This window comes from Melanotaenia boesemani (genome assembly GCF_017639745.1).
Source record: "Melanotaenia boesemani isolate fMelBoe1 chromosome 2 unlocalized genomic scaffold, fMelBoe1.pri SUPER_2_unloc_4, whole genome shotgun sequence".
Taxonomy (NCBI): domain Eukaryota; kingdom Metazoa; phylum Chordata; class Actinopteri; order Atheriniformes; family Melanotaeniidae; genus Melanotaenia; species Melanotaenia boesemani.
In genome coordinates, this window is record NW_024580585.1 from 4,200 (window position 1) to 18,372 (window position 14,173).

A 14,173-nucleotide genomic window follows, 5' to 3' on the forward strand; every position below is an offset into this window, starting at 1 on the left:
GACTTGATAAGTGTTAAAGAGAGATAACTTTTTGTCAATGGGGTTAAACTAAATTCTATGACCAAGCAGATTCTGTAAGCTGTATTGCCATTTCTGTCCGCAGTAAACAATGTTGTCCTGTATTCAAACTGTATTTTGACCATTTTGTGTCTGACTTAAATTCTATAAACCCATCCTTCAATAAGGGTCGAAAATGTGAAAGAAAATTGCAGGTGCAGCACTAGCTGGATTTACAGTTCAGAATCAGGTCCATGTTAATTGTTATTGCTGATTTAATGGCTAACATGTCAGAACCCCATCAGTGGTCAAGGATCAGTCTTTGACAGTCCATAACCAGTTGATACAGACTCTTGTTTAATTAATCTACTTTTCTTTTACTTTTGTATGCACAACTTAATCCCCGCTAGACTTGTTTGTGGTTATTCACTTTGCATTTAGCTAAATGTTCATTTCAGTGGCAACAAACAGAAGACAGTAGTAGTTGCACAACTAATCCTAGTTCACCTGTTTGTTTGATGTTGTTTCTGTTTTTCAGGTCTTTTGAACATCAGGTCAATTTCTGTGCAATCCAACGGTTCTTCTAAGAACCAGTTTTTCATTTCTTCTACTAGTTTCTCTTTCTCTCTTAGCTTTTGCTTTTTGTGGTCGTGTTTCTGTCTTTCCCTCTATATCTTTTCTACTTTGACTTTTTCCATCCTTCTTTTTTTTATTTCTCCTTCCCTTTGTCTGTCTCAAAATGGCATCTGAGAACTTCAGACAGTGGCTTGAGGAGGGGAAAGCGTTGGCAGATGAGTTGGAAGCCAAAAAGGTAAGATTTTTTTAGATATTTTTCTCTGTGATTGTTCTTACCAAATTTTCTCTGAAAAAAATTTTGTGCACACTTTTTTTTCTTTCTTACTTTTAGCCATCAAAGAAAAGGAAACAGAAGGGAACCGGAGGCTCCAATGTTTCCTGGAGGACGAGGGACCATAATGGGTACATAGTACCAAAATTCATCAGAAAGAATCGATCTGGTCAGCAAAATATTATAGTTCTGATTATAAGTTGATACTGTTGGTCAGTATTAACGTTTCTTTCATCTTTGTAGTTAAACACAGGCGCACTATGGAGGTGCCAGAAGTTGAGACCTCGCAGATGGATGAAGTTCCTCAAGAGGTCACAAATCTTGGTATGCATATTGAATTCTGTCAGCTCAAATAGAGTCAAACTTAATCTTCTAGTTTGGAAAACATTAAGTACTTATAGGCATCTGAATATTGTATGTACTGTAGCAGCCATGTATATAATGCAATAGCTGTGAAAAAGCGATATAGATTTTTTTTGTTTTATTAAAAAATATTCTTATGGCTGCCCTTTTTACATTTTTTTATACTCTATCAATTTAGATAACCATCTTCAAACACTGAGAGACCTGCTGAGTTCGGTCACCGTCCCTGCATCAGCAGAAGTTGAGGAGACAACCAGCATGTCTGTGTGGACCAAGAGGCAGCTGACCACAGAGAGAAAATTCAAGGCTGCAGTGCCAGAGCTCCTGAGTTGTATGCTGGCCGCAGAAAGAGTTCCCCAGCATTGCTGTCAAAAGTGCAAAACAGTCAAGGCTGTGGTCAGGTGCTTGGACTGTGTTCCCTCAGGAGTTCAGTTTCTCTGCGCAGGATGTGACTCAATTGTCCACAAAAAAAAATGTATTTCATGACAGAGAAGTCATGATTGACCATTTTTATAAACACATTCCTCCCACATCCTTAGTGAAGATGGATGAAAGCGGTCATTGTGAACTGGTTGAACAAGGTGTGTTTAAAAAAATGTATTAGTCCATAAAATCTACTGCATATACAGTGGTATAATATGACCCATGTCTGAAGTTTTCTGTAAGTGTTAAAATTTTTATTTGAATACTGGTATTTTTTTCTGACATTTTCATAACTATAGTATGTATGCTGCCGATTCTTCCACCAACACAAATCTGCTCCTGTGGCCCAGACCAAGAGTATACCATCTCTCCAGGAAAGCAGACTGTCTTGGTGACTATCAATGGTATGTTGACACTTCCCTCTACTCTCTGGATACCATCACAGGCCGATGATGGCTTACTATTATCACTTTGTCCTGTTTTGTAAGGATACTTTTGAAACGGTATATGTTTGTTTTGTTTTGTTTTTTTTTTTTCAGGTCCATACAATCTTTGTCTGCCTGCTGTATATTGCCCACATTGCACCTGCAAGTGGACCCCAGGGATCAGTGACCTGATTAGTAGCCGATACTGGCCAGCAACAGCAAGCTGCCAAATGCTGTTCAAATTTGATGTCTTTGCATCATTTGAACAGATGAAGCTACGTCCCAAAAAGCATTTATAAGAATGCTTGAACATCGGGCACATTGCACAGGACGGGTAAGAACTCTTGTAATTCGAAAATTTGAATTCCAAACTGCAAAGTTTTTAATTAACCAAAATAATACCATCCTCGTTTTCAGAATGGCAGTATATGCGGTGATACATTCCACAGGGTGTATCGTGAATTTGCCTTCTGCAACTGGAAGAAAGAGCATCTGTGTCAGGTTGAGCCCTTCAAGTGCCCTGCCTGCACACCAGACATGCTTGCCATAGCTGCAGATGGTAACAGAAAGCAGTACCGCTTCAAGAAATCCAAAGGGTTAGCAGACTAATCTTTGTAATTGATATATTAACTATAATGAACCTCATTGCTAAGAAAAATATATTTCAATGTACATACAATTCATATTCCATCATTCATGGCATCTAAAATTATTATTCTAATTTGAAAATCTTTCTGGACAGTCAGAAAACAATGTTTATAACCACATAATTGTAATATTGTAATTCATGATTATAATCCTAAAATATAACACATTCAAAGTAACTATGTAGAAAAGCCTTGAATGTTCAGCATTACTCTTTAGTTGATACTTTCAGGCCACATTTGATGTAGTAAATGGATATAGATATAGATATTTTTTACACTTGGTCAGATGTATTATAGCCCTGTTCATAACGTGGTTGTAATATCACAGTTCCATGACAACAATCCATTAATTTGTTCGGGAACTTTTTGTATCCGTTCCATAGCCCTAATCCACACCCAACAGCTTTACCCTTACAGTAAACCAATATTTAACTACTCGCTTTATGCCAACTTTCAGCTTTCATTTCCACAGGTGACATAAAGGTTGTAATAAAATAAGGAAATTCCTCTTATTTAACAGGACAGATGAACAATCTCTTTTTGATGGCCTGTTCATTGCACAAGATGCCCAAGTGTCTGCCTTTGGATCAGACAAGAAGCCAGATGACGATTGTAAGGTTTTATCCAACCACCTACCCCTTTGTCTTTATTTTTTACTTGTCTCCGGGCTACATGTAACAGTTTGTCTCCTTTCAGAGAACTGGTCATGATGTATGTGGGCCGGCAACTTTTACTGCAGGGCGAGAAACCTCCCAGAAGTCCAGGGCCAAGGTGGATGAGGAGGGCCTGGAAATTGCCGTTTGCAGACACGGAATCTTGCTACAAGGCTTGAATCACTACCGTGGAGAAATTTATGCTTACCCACTGTTCCTGCAGAAGGAGTTGGCTCAGGCTGCAAACATCAAATTCTTTTGTATGGACCTCACTTGCAGGTGATCTTAACCCTTACCATACCTGAAGCTTGAATCGGTTTTTTACACTGTATTAACTCATTTTAGGTTGGCACAACAGGCCTAAAATCATACCTTTGGGACATTATGGCTGTAGAAAGTTGATATGGCTTATTTGGTATCACCTCTGTGTCCAGCAGATACAAGGTATTATTAGCATTAGCATTTATTTTGCTACATGTTTGTCTGTGGTTGGTAATAGAGTTTTTACTGGTGACCTCCCCCGATTTGTCTCCTTATCATTATGTCAGTATGCACCCCAAACACTTAAGTGGTTTTCTCATTATAGGTATTGGCCATACTTGGAGAAGATGGCAGAGAAGTTGTCAGAGCTCCAACCACTGACAGAGATGAGGCCTTTTCTGTCTGTTATGCATGCCAAGGCTCACACTGGCAAATGTGAGGTACAGTGTGCAAGTTAAAAGTTTCTTTTCACACTAGAAAAATTCCAAGTCTGACCAAATTCATTACTATAAATCATGTGAGAACAGTCAGTCCACATATTGATCAGATACAGTATATCTGGTGTGTAGGAAAGAAAGTAAATACAGAAAGTTTATAACTCGTGCATATATTTGTGTGTTTGTTTGTTTTATTTTCGAGCAGGTGAGGTGGGGTGGCAGAAACCAGGATGGTGCAGGAAATACTGTTGGTGAGGAGGTGGAGCAAGTGAACAGCTTTCTCTCAAGGGCAGCTCTGACCACAAAATACATGACCAAGTCAGGTTGGTTTAAAAAAAATAAAAATTAAAAAAAGGCATGCTTTGACACTGCTTGCATTGACATATTCTCTATTTTACAGGGAGAGCCGATATGATAACAATGCTTGCCATGGGATGGAACAACAGGAAGGTGGAGAGTCTACACAAGACACTGGCGAAGCGATTTGTTAAAGTAAGACGTCTACACTGTATTTTGGTATTTTAACATTTACATTTGTCATTTCAAGCATTTACATAGCAAAACTTTGTAGTGTTTTTAACCAACCTAAACGTTTTACGACGCTAATCAACATTCACCTCATTCACACATTCATACACAGGTGGCTGAGGCTACTGTACAATGTGCCACCTGCTCATCAGATTATCATTCACACACACAGCAATATGGGGTTCAATATCTTTTCCAAGAATACTTTGACATGTAGACTGAAAAGTATTGAGCGTTTTTCAACAGCAGATAGACAATTGAATAAAAATTATTCTTGCATTGTATTTTTTCTTCTGAAAACATAAATAGATTACACAGAGAGCAGAAAAGGAAGCAGCAAATCTTCAGCATCTCCAGCATGACCTCAACATCACTTTGGAGGACACAGAACAGTGGATTGAGGATGTGAAGCAGTGGGCAGCCACTGGTATGTAACACGGTTGCCGGTGTGTCAGATTGGTACTGTCAATTCATTTGGCTACGTTTGTTTTCCATCTCTGCTTATTTGTGTTTTTCAAGGGAAACATGGTGCTCATAGTAGCCAGGAAGAGCTCCAGAGAGAGACTGATGAGATCATCTATTCCCTCAGAAGGAAGAAGCATGATCTCTACCGACAAAATGGTATTTAGTTTTGCATCACTTAACAACTAATGCTTGTTTGTTGTTCTTACTAATACTTTTTTAATATAACAGACAGCAATCAAACGAGGACAACGGAAACGGAGGAGACTGGGTGAGCTCAAAAAGAAACTCAGAGAGAAGATCGTCCAATACAACACAGTTGCTGCCGATGAAGACAAAATTGACTCAGAAGCAGCATGCAGTCTCTCTGATGAAGTCGTTCTCCCTTGGGAGGCACAAGGAGATGGTAAGCAAAGTGGGTACATTTGTGTGCTTGTTGGTGACCATTAATCTAAGTAGTAGGTATAAGTGTGTTCATGTTAATATTAAGCTGTGGATATTGGTATAAGACGGCCAATGGGCTCTATGCACAACTCCACTACTTCAAGAACTTAAGGCAGCTCCTTTGTTTCCTGTCTTTCAGTACTGGATGAACTGATTAATCCAGGTGTGTCTGGCCATTTAATGAGGTTGGGCACACCTGGATTAATCAGTCTGTCTAATAATGAAAGACAGGAAACAAAGGAGTTCCCTTAAGTTCAGGAAGTAGTGGAGTTGTGCATAGAGCCCATTAAAAATTAGTGGGCCACATAATGATCAATACTGAAAATTCTGGTAGAACATGTTGAAAAGTTTTGATTGATTCCCATCTGTTCTTTTTTTTTTTTTCAAAATAGTGGTGAGTCTCCGTTGAAGAGGCGACTTTTTGACCAGGTCATGCTGGTCAGGCGCATGGAAGAGGAGAAACCAATCCTTGTGAAGGAGATGACTCAACATTATCAGTACCTGAGAAAGGCATTGGACAAACTGGACAACCTCCTCCATCACACTGAAGAGAACATCAAGAACCATAGTATGTTCTACAAATATTCTATTATATTCTAAAAGGACCATGGCATTACCTGTTTCCAACTTTATCTGCCTATTTTTAAATTTCATTCTTCAATTTTCACTCAAGCTACTCCTACAGATATGACAGAGGCTGGATACAGGGGACTGCACTGCTGTCTTCTACAGAAGAAAGACATTCTTCAGAAGAAACTGAGTGCTGTCACCAGCACCTATGCCCGTGTAGACACAGACCCCGGTGTTTTTAACGTGTTGGAAGAAGATCTGGAGGACTTTGAAGAGGATTACAGCAGTTCAGAACTTTCAGATGAAGAAATGTAGTACGTCACGTAGAGCAGGTTGTGCATCAGCTGCCACAGATGACTGAACGTATGAGCAATTTCTCTGAAACTTTTGTTTTTTTTTCTCTCTCTCTGGCTGTGTCGGACCACTTGGAAAACTCCTGGTATTCCCAATGGCCAGTCCGCCCCTGGCATCAATACATTTGGACATGTGTGGGTCATGCAGTTATTACATGCTGAATATGTCTGGAGGAGAAGTTATTGTTATTTTATTTTCTATGAAATGTGTACATGTAAACAGTTACATCTGGAATAAATACATGCCAGTTTACTCCACATCTACTGTGTCTTGTTTTAAATCCATCTGTTAAATTTAAAAACATCTCAAGTTTGAGTTCATTTGCACAATAACAAAAAGGAAAATTAAGCATAGTCTACATGTTGTACAGGCGAATTGGCGACGACATCGATACAAACTACACAAGGAAGAATGGGGACAGAGACGCTATATTTCTGGTGTGTCTTTGCACCCTTGTAGCATGTTCACAAGCGGCAACGTTTAGCTAACACGTTTATTATTAAGCGATCTGATTGATTAACTTGTATGGAGCACCCTCTCGGTAGGAAGCCACAATATATTTAAACAAACTTTAAACCACTTTTTTACTCAACAACAAAAATAGATCCAAGTTACGAGCCCCGAAGTTCTGTTTTGAAACGTTGCTGAATCCGTTCTGCCATTGAACATACCCTCTGTAGACTGCGAAACAGAGCGACTGGAATAAGTGCTAAAATAGCATTATTTAATGTTTATGTAAATGTTTTCATGTCAGCAAATTAATCAAAATACAAAAATATACGATGTAGTTTGAGTTTTTTATGTTGAAAAATGAGTACATAGATAATTTCGAAACCCTAATGTAATGTGACAACCCTAAACCTAACCCGGAAGAATACTTAAGGAACTACAATTTGTACAGAGTTGCAATATGGAGAAGCGTGGTGCGCCACATGTTTTGTAGTTCTGAACTGTTTTCCCTATTATGTGGTAAGATTACAAGGAAGATTGTAGGTTCTCCGTGGGTTTTTGAGAGTGGAAAACATGTATTTGTAATCAAATTTGAGATTTCTTGTTGTTTAGAGGGTTAAATTATGTTTTTTATGGGTTTTAACTCAACACAGTGGCGCCCCCTGTTGGATTACCTTCGGTTATGATAGTGGAGGTCAAGACCTTTCCAAAACAGTTGACCCCATATCTGTAACACTTTTTGTTCCTGTTCTGTAAGCCTTCAAAAATGTCACATTTTCAAGGTTCAAAGGTCACTCCTGAGGAGAAGGAACCTTGCACAGTTTTCATACTGATATATGTTACTATCTAGGTTGAGACCTTTCCAGTGATGTCTTCATTGTTATCCTACGACAAAGTAAATTTTTCATCTTTGCTCCAAGCCAGCCCCTTCCAGGTATAGTTTCTTGCACCCTTTTCAAGGCCAACGTGGATAAAATCAGAAAAAGACATTTTCACAGATATTTGCCAACCAGATGTGTTTAACATATTGATGACTGACCTATGCACCATCATACTTCTAATTTTTGACCAGTTTACATCAATTATTTCCCCATTATCACCATAATGCTAACCATTCTATGTAAATAGTTAAGGTTCAAAGGTCAATATTTCAAGCAGGAGCCATTTAGAATCTTCATGCTGACGTTTGTTGCTCCACAGGTCAAGACCTTTCCATTTATGTATTTCAATTAGTCCTATGACAAAGGTTTGATTTTAATACTTCATGGTCATAGCCTTGCCCAGATTAAGATTTCTAGAGCCATTTAGAGGCTCAGTGGGCTCTATGCACAGCTCCACTACTTCCTGAACTTAAGGCAGCTCCTTTGATTCCTGTCTTTCATTACTGGATGAACTGATTAATCCGGGTGTGCTCAACCTCAGCCATCACAACAGCAATGGCTAGACACACCTGAATTAATCAGTTCACCCAGTAATGAAAGAGTGGAAACATGGAGCTCCCTTATGTTCCCTAACTGTGCATAAAGCACATTGTTTGAATTCTGAAATCAAGGTTCCAAGGTCAATATTTCATTATATTTAATGATTTATGTATCAGAAAGAACACAGTCATGTTATTTTAAAATATTTTATCACACATTTAGCCAGATATGAATATTGAAGTGCTGCTCTTCATATGATAACTTCCTTCTTTCCTTGACTTCTCTTTCTCTCCGCCATCATGGGTTTCTCTCGTTGCCCTGACCTGGGGGAGCTGCTAGTGGGAGGGAGGTAGAGAGAGAGAAAGAAAAAGAGAGAGTGGCAGAGAGAGTGGTGGAGAGTGAGAGACTGGCAGGTAGTTAGAGACAGTGGCAGAGAGAGAGAGGCAGAGAGATGAAAGATGTGCGCTGTTTGCAGACAGATTTAAGAGAGAAGCTATGTTCATTTGCATGAACTGGGGTGTTTTAAAAACAAGACTGCACCAAAAGTATCTCATCACGCTTGTGTTGTTCAGGTACCAATATTCATCAGCCCTCGAGCTGATGCTTCTCAGAATTACATGAAATGCATCCAACAATAATATAACACAATGACAAAGTGTTTGAAAGTAAAACAATATGTTTATTACCTTCCCAACAACAGAAAACAAACAACTTACCAAAACAAATTTGTGTCACATAACACAACAAACACAATTTTAACAATTTTTTTTAAGGAAGAACGTTGTCTTTGGGCTCCCAGGAGTTTTTCCACTTTGCTCCACTGTAAGACAGACAGAGAGACCGTAAAAAGTATCACTTTCACATTCTAACATTTGAAATATGTACCATGCTGATACTGAACTACTTTTAATGAGGCATGGAGTCTTAAGTTATATATTAATTCTTTCTTGTTGTTATTCTTATTATCATCAAAATACCCAAGCATACTACCAATGATCTTGCAACCTCGTCCATTTTTCAGAAGTCTCACAATCTGGTCTCTTATGTTAAGGCAATTCCTTAAAATGTGGAGCGATGTTTCATTAAACACAACCCTCACCAAAGCTCTTTTCAAGTCTTGATGACTATGCAATGTGTTTTGCAAATTAAGTGACTATTCGCCCCATTCACACAGCCTGAGGCTACCATCTACCAGAATATCCATCCACCCACAGTCACACACTGGGGGCTACGCCATCAGAACCAACTGGATTTGGGCAACTGGTTCAGTATGTTGCCCAAATTAACTTCAACATGTAGACTGGTCACAGGTGAACACGATTCTGTCAGTTCAACCAAACAATTGAATTTTCATTTTGTATTTTAATTTAAATACAATACACTACACTGCCCAAACAGTATTTGACCTCTCTGTGGAATGCTTGATGAGAAGACTTTGCAGTTGCTTATAATTGAAGATTAAGTTGATAAAAATATTTGTTTCCCTAACCCAATCACCATCAGTACAATAAACTTCAGATAACATACACACCATCCAGAGCAAGGTTGCCACTCCACCAACACCTCGACACAACCCTTAACAAGACACAAAGTAAAATTAGTGACAAAAATGAAAAATGGACAGCAAATACAACCTGAAGCACAAGTAATGTCAAATTAAAAAGTGTAATATGACTAAAGATTGCCACCCTCTTTTAAACAAAGCACCTTGACGTATTTCTGTGCAGACAATTACAGGGTATGGTTCCAAAGAGTTATTTTCATCATCAGTAATTTCTTATGTCTTGGAACAAACCTCTCTGAGTCTTTGCCTCAGAATCCTTTTGTAGGGGAAAACGCTTAGACCTTGATGAATGGGGCATTCTGAAATGAATGAAAAGATGGTAATAATTCTTAACAGACATCTTATTCTCTGTTCACATCTTGATATTGCCATGAGGAAAAAGTTCTAAATAATGCTAACACTTCTAATAACAAAAATGATTGGTAACTGATATCTGAACAGGACCTGTTTTCAATTATGTAATAGTAACATGACATGGAAGGAGCACATTTTGGAGATAAGGACATTTGCCCATGATTTTTTTTTTTTTAATTATTAATGTAATGATTTTTGAAGCCTTTCAACAATAATTACATGTTGACGATGAGGAAATCATTGGTTACTATGATTATCATTTTTTTATTATCATTATTTTATGATAGTTTATGGTTCAGAACAATCTGGGGTACATTTTCCTAGGTAGCACTTTTCATGGGTGGCTAAACCAGAATCATGAGTATTCCGCACTACAAAGATTGTAACTGGAAAATACTTTAATTTCATATCTGACCACTACTAAAATACAACAGTGCATCATTTTGTAGCTTGTTGAACTGTCATGCATATGTGAGAGCATCCTTTAAAGTTCTGAAACATTTGGGAAACTATTTTTTTTTGCTGCTCACATTTTAGTTATTTTAGCTACACTACTGTCATATTACAGAGAAATGTTTTATTAATAGTAAGAACATGAGGAATGATCACAGCGGCCAAAAATTCTCAGCATGTAAACATGAACATGTGTGTGTTAAGCTTAGAAATACTGTAAGGATATCTTGATTATACCTTACTCGTCTTTCATTTTACCCCCAAAGAACTATGCTGAGCTAGTATATTATCATTCAATAACTTGCTGTACAATAACTGTAGCATTTTGCAATCATTTCTAGAGATGTATTTCAAGTCACATTGAGGCAGACCCCGTTCCTTCATCTGAGAAAAGGATGGAATGAGCCTGATCTCACTGAAATTGATTGACAAAGTTGATTCAAACAGTTTGGATTCACAGAAAAACAGACATACTGTACATACCACTAATGTCTGCATTCCTACATGATTTTCTTTTCTTCTGGAGGCCAGACACTGGTGGAGTAAGGGAGGTGGACACAGGCGGGGTGGACACAGGCGGGATGGACACAGGAGGAGCACAGGGGGTGGACACAGGCGGGATGGACACAGGCGGGGTGGACACAGGCAGGGTGGACACAGGCGGGATGGACACAGGCGGGATGAACACAGGCAGGGTGGACACAGGCGGGGTGGACACAGGCGGGATGGACACAGGAGGAGCACAGGGGGTGGACACAGGCGGGATGGACACAGGCAGGGTGGACACAGGCAGGCTGAACACAGGAGGAGCACAGGGGGTGGACACAGGTGGGATGGACACAGGTGGGGTGGACACGGGTGGGGTAAAGGAGCTGCCTGTAGCAGGACCATCACTGGTCTGTGCTGGAGTCTCCATCGTCCTGGTTGTCACCGTCACTTTTGGGAAGAACAAACATGAATTTTTGTGAATATTGGCTTAAGCAGTTGCAAAAAAAAAAAACATACATATATCAAAGGCTCTACTTTCAAAAGTCTATTGAAGATGCACAAAGAAATAATTGACAGTTTGATTTGTTGCTTCATTTAAATCATATTCTTACTCACACCTTAATGTTAAATGTCTGCAAATCTCCACTAGGGACATACAGGAAAAAGTTTCACAAGAACAAGCAATGATATGGATGTAGATAATACACAGTGAATATTTGGCCTTCCCAGAGATCTGCATTCACCAAGTGCTAATCTAATGGGGACTGAAGGCCTCTACATACTCCACGAGAAGCGAGAACTTTTTTCTCGCTGGCGGGGGGTCCGGACGTGAATGAGGACAGTTCTTGCCACATCGAGCTGGCCAAACTTTGTTCTCGAGGGGCTCAGAGAAGTGTTGCGTGATTGGTCGGACATGTGAACAGCTTTCACAAACAGCTGATCGAGGCTGAGAGAAAGTAAAAAAACGTTTCCAACACACGGTACATAAAGACACGGATACTGCCGCGTGCACAGTCCTGCACTGTCACCGAACAATTTTCATGTAAAATAAAAAATAAGCGGGTCAACCGGCTCGTTGCACAGAGAGACACAGACGAGCCCCCCCGCAGTAATCCCCGCCTCGTCTCGCGCTGCTGCTTGCGGAGTATGACATGCCCTGCCGAACAAGAACTTTTTTCTCGGTTTTGCAGCCTCGAGAACAAGAACAAATTTCTTGCTTCTCGCGGAGTATGTAGAGGCCTTGAGTCCCCTGAGTTGTACTGTTTCCTCCCTCTGTTGTATCTGCAGGACCAGAGGAAGTGCAGATAAATACAACAGAGAGACAGACAGAGGCACAGACACAATTGTTCAGCACTCCGCTTTTTGTAGTTTTAAATAGAAGGGACAGTCAGCAAGTCTTAAAGGCCCCTTTGGTCACTATATCCTTGTTTCTGGGCTGAGCCATGCCTCTGTCAGACACTGTCAGAGAATAGGGATGCCACAGTGAGATAATGTTCCTACCTTTTTTAATAAAGGTGTTAGAACTTACCTAATAATTTGTGAAAAATGCATCTCGCAGTATGGGAGCAAAGGAACAAGACGGAGCAGCCAAAGTGCCATTATGTGGACATCTACAGGCAACACACAGTGCACCAACTTCTTTTTTGTTTTTCACTTTGACTTTAATTCCTCCAACATTGTCTTGTCACTCCAAGTCATCTGACTTACATACATGTATTGTATGTATTGTATCTAATAAAATTAAAGTGTGACATCTGCTACTTTGTGCTGTGACTCTGTTACTGCTACTGTGTTGAACAGTTTCACTTTAAGTTTGTATGACTAAATATCATTAAAACAAGGGATAGCAGTACCAGTAACACACTACTGCTGCAAACCTACCAGAGTGCAAAGGAGAGATGCAAAAAGTGCATGATGTTTGTTGAGCACAGAGTAAAAGATGCCAACTAAGATATGATGAAGAAATATTTACAATATGATATTACAATTTTACCCTAAACTATTCACATGAATGTATGAGAATGATTCAGAGTGCTGGAGACATTGTGCCTTGAGTGATGTTGCTCCTTGGTTTTGATCATGCAGTAAAAATGTTCATGCACCACAACCTAAATTCATGTCCTTTGTCTTGGGATCTTATCTGAGGACAGAAAAGGTTAGCGGTACCTGCCATGTGTTTAGAGAAAAACTTGTAGCTACCATTCAAAGAGGCATTTTGCCACAATGGGATAAATCAAGAGTAGATGTTCAATTAGTCAGCGTGGACACAGTTGAAAGGCGAAATATTAACTTTACTTTGATATGAACAAATGTGTGTACTGTGGATTGAGTGTAAATATGACATGAACATTTGTGTACATTATCATTGAGAAGACTCTCATAAATCTTCTTTATTGTGACAAGTGCATCCCTTGCATCCTCTGTGTCCAATGGCCAAGGACAAAGGCACTCTGCTACAAAGCCACTGGAGGTTCTCCTGGCGAGGAGGAGGACGGGATGCCTCTCTAAAAGCTCCCATTTGTGGAGCTGGAACAAAGTTGACACAAATTTTTAAGACTGAAAATTAGAAACATGTTAAGTCAGATGAATGTTGTATAGTCAACTGTGGTCAAATTTGTGTGGTGTATTACTTTGCATACAAAGGCTATTTCTGATTTTCTTTGTCTAAAAAATTATCTTATTCATCTCTCCCCTCTCTGCTCTCACTGTTTTCAGTACATGCTGTTTTGAAACAAGGGAGCTCCTTTTTACACAGAGATCATGTAATAACACAGCAAGCAACTAAGCTACCTCTTCACATCGCCTTTATCTATTTACACTGAACTAGGTATGATCATCAGAGTGCCACCTCAATGTGTGGTGCATTTCTCTGCACCACAACAATTGATTCTGCTGCTCCTCCGCTCTTTTCTAATGACAAATGGAGCTGACCTTTATAATAACCTCATGGATTTATAACATAAATCTAAAGTAAACATAAAGCAACATGGCAGCTCAACCTTTTACACAAAAAGGGACACCCACAGCGTAC

At 39.4% G+C, this 14,173-nt stretch overlaps 2 long non-coding RNA genes across 2 annotated transcripts; one reads left to right on the top strand and one right to left on the bottom strand.

Annotated features, from left to right (window-relative positions):
• Window positions 1-2,328: 2,328 nt before the first annotated feature.
• On the top strand, window positions 2,329-3,287 carry LOC121636088. Its single transcript, XR_006009629.1, has 3 exons — window positions 2,329-2,389; window positions 2,473-2,651; window positions 3,223-3,287. It is a non-coding gene; the product is annotated as an uncharacterized LOC121636088 (long non-coding RNA).
• Window positions 3,288-8,818: 5,531 nt separating this feature from the next.
• LOC121636087 lies at window positions 8,819-11,228 on the bottom strand. The gene is made up of 4 exons (XR_006009628.1): window positions 11,137-11,228; window positions 10,078-10,145; window positions 9,814-9,857; window positions 8,819-9,102 (listed from the first exon to the last, which is right to left on the bottom strand). It is a non-coding gene; the product is annotated as an uncharacterized LOC121636087 (long non-coding RNA).
• Between the last annotated feature and the right edge of the window lie 2,945 nt (window positions 11,229-14,173).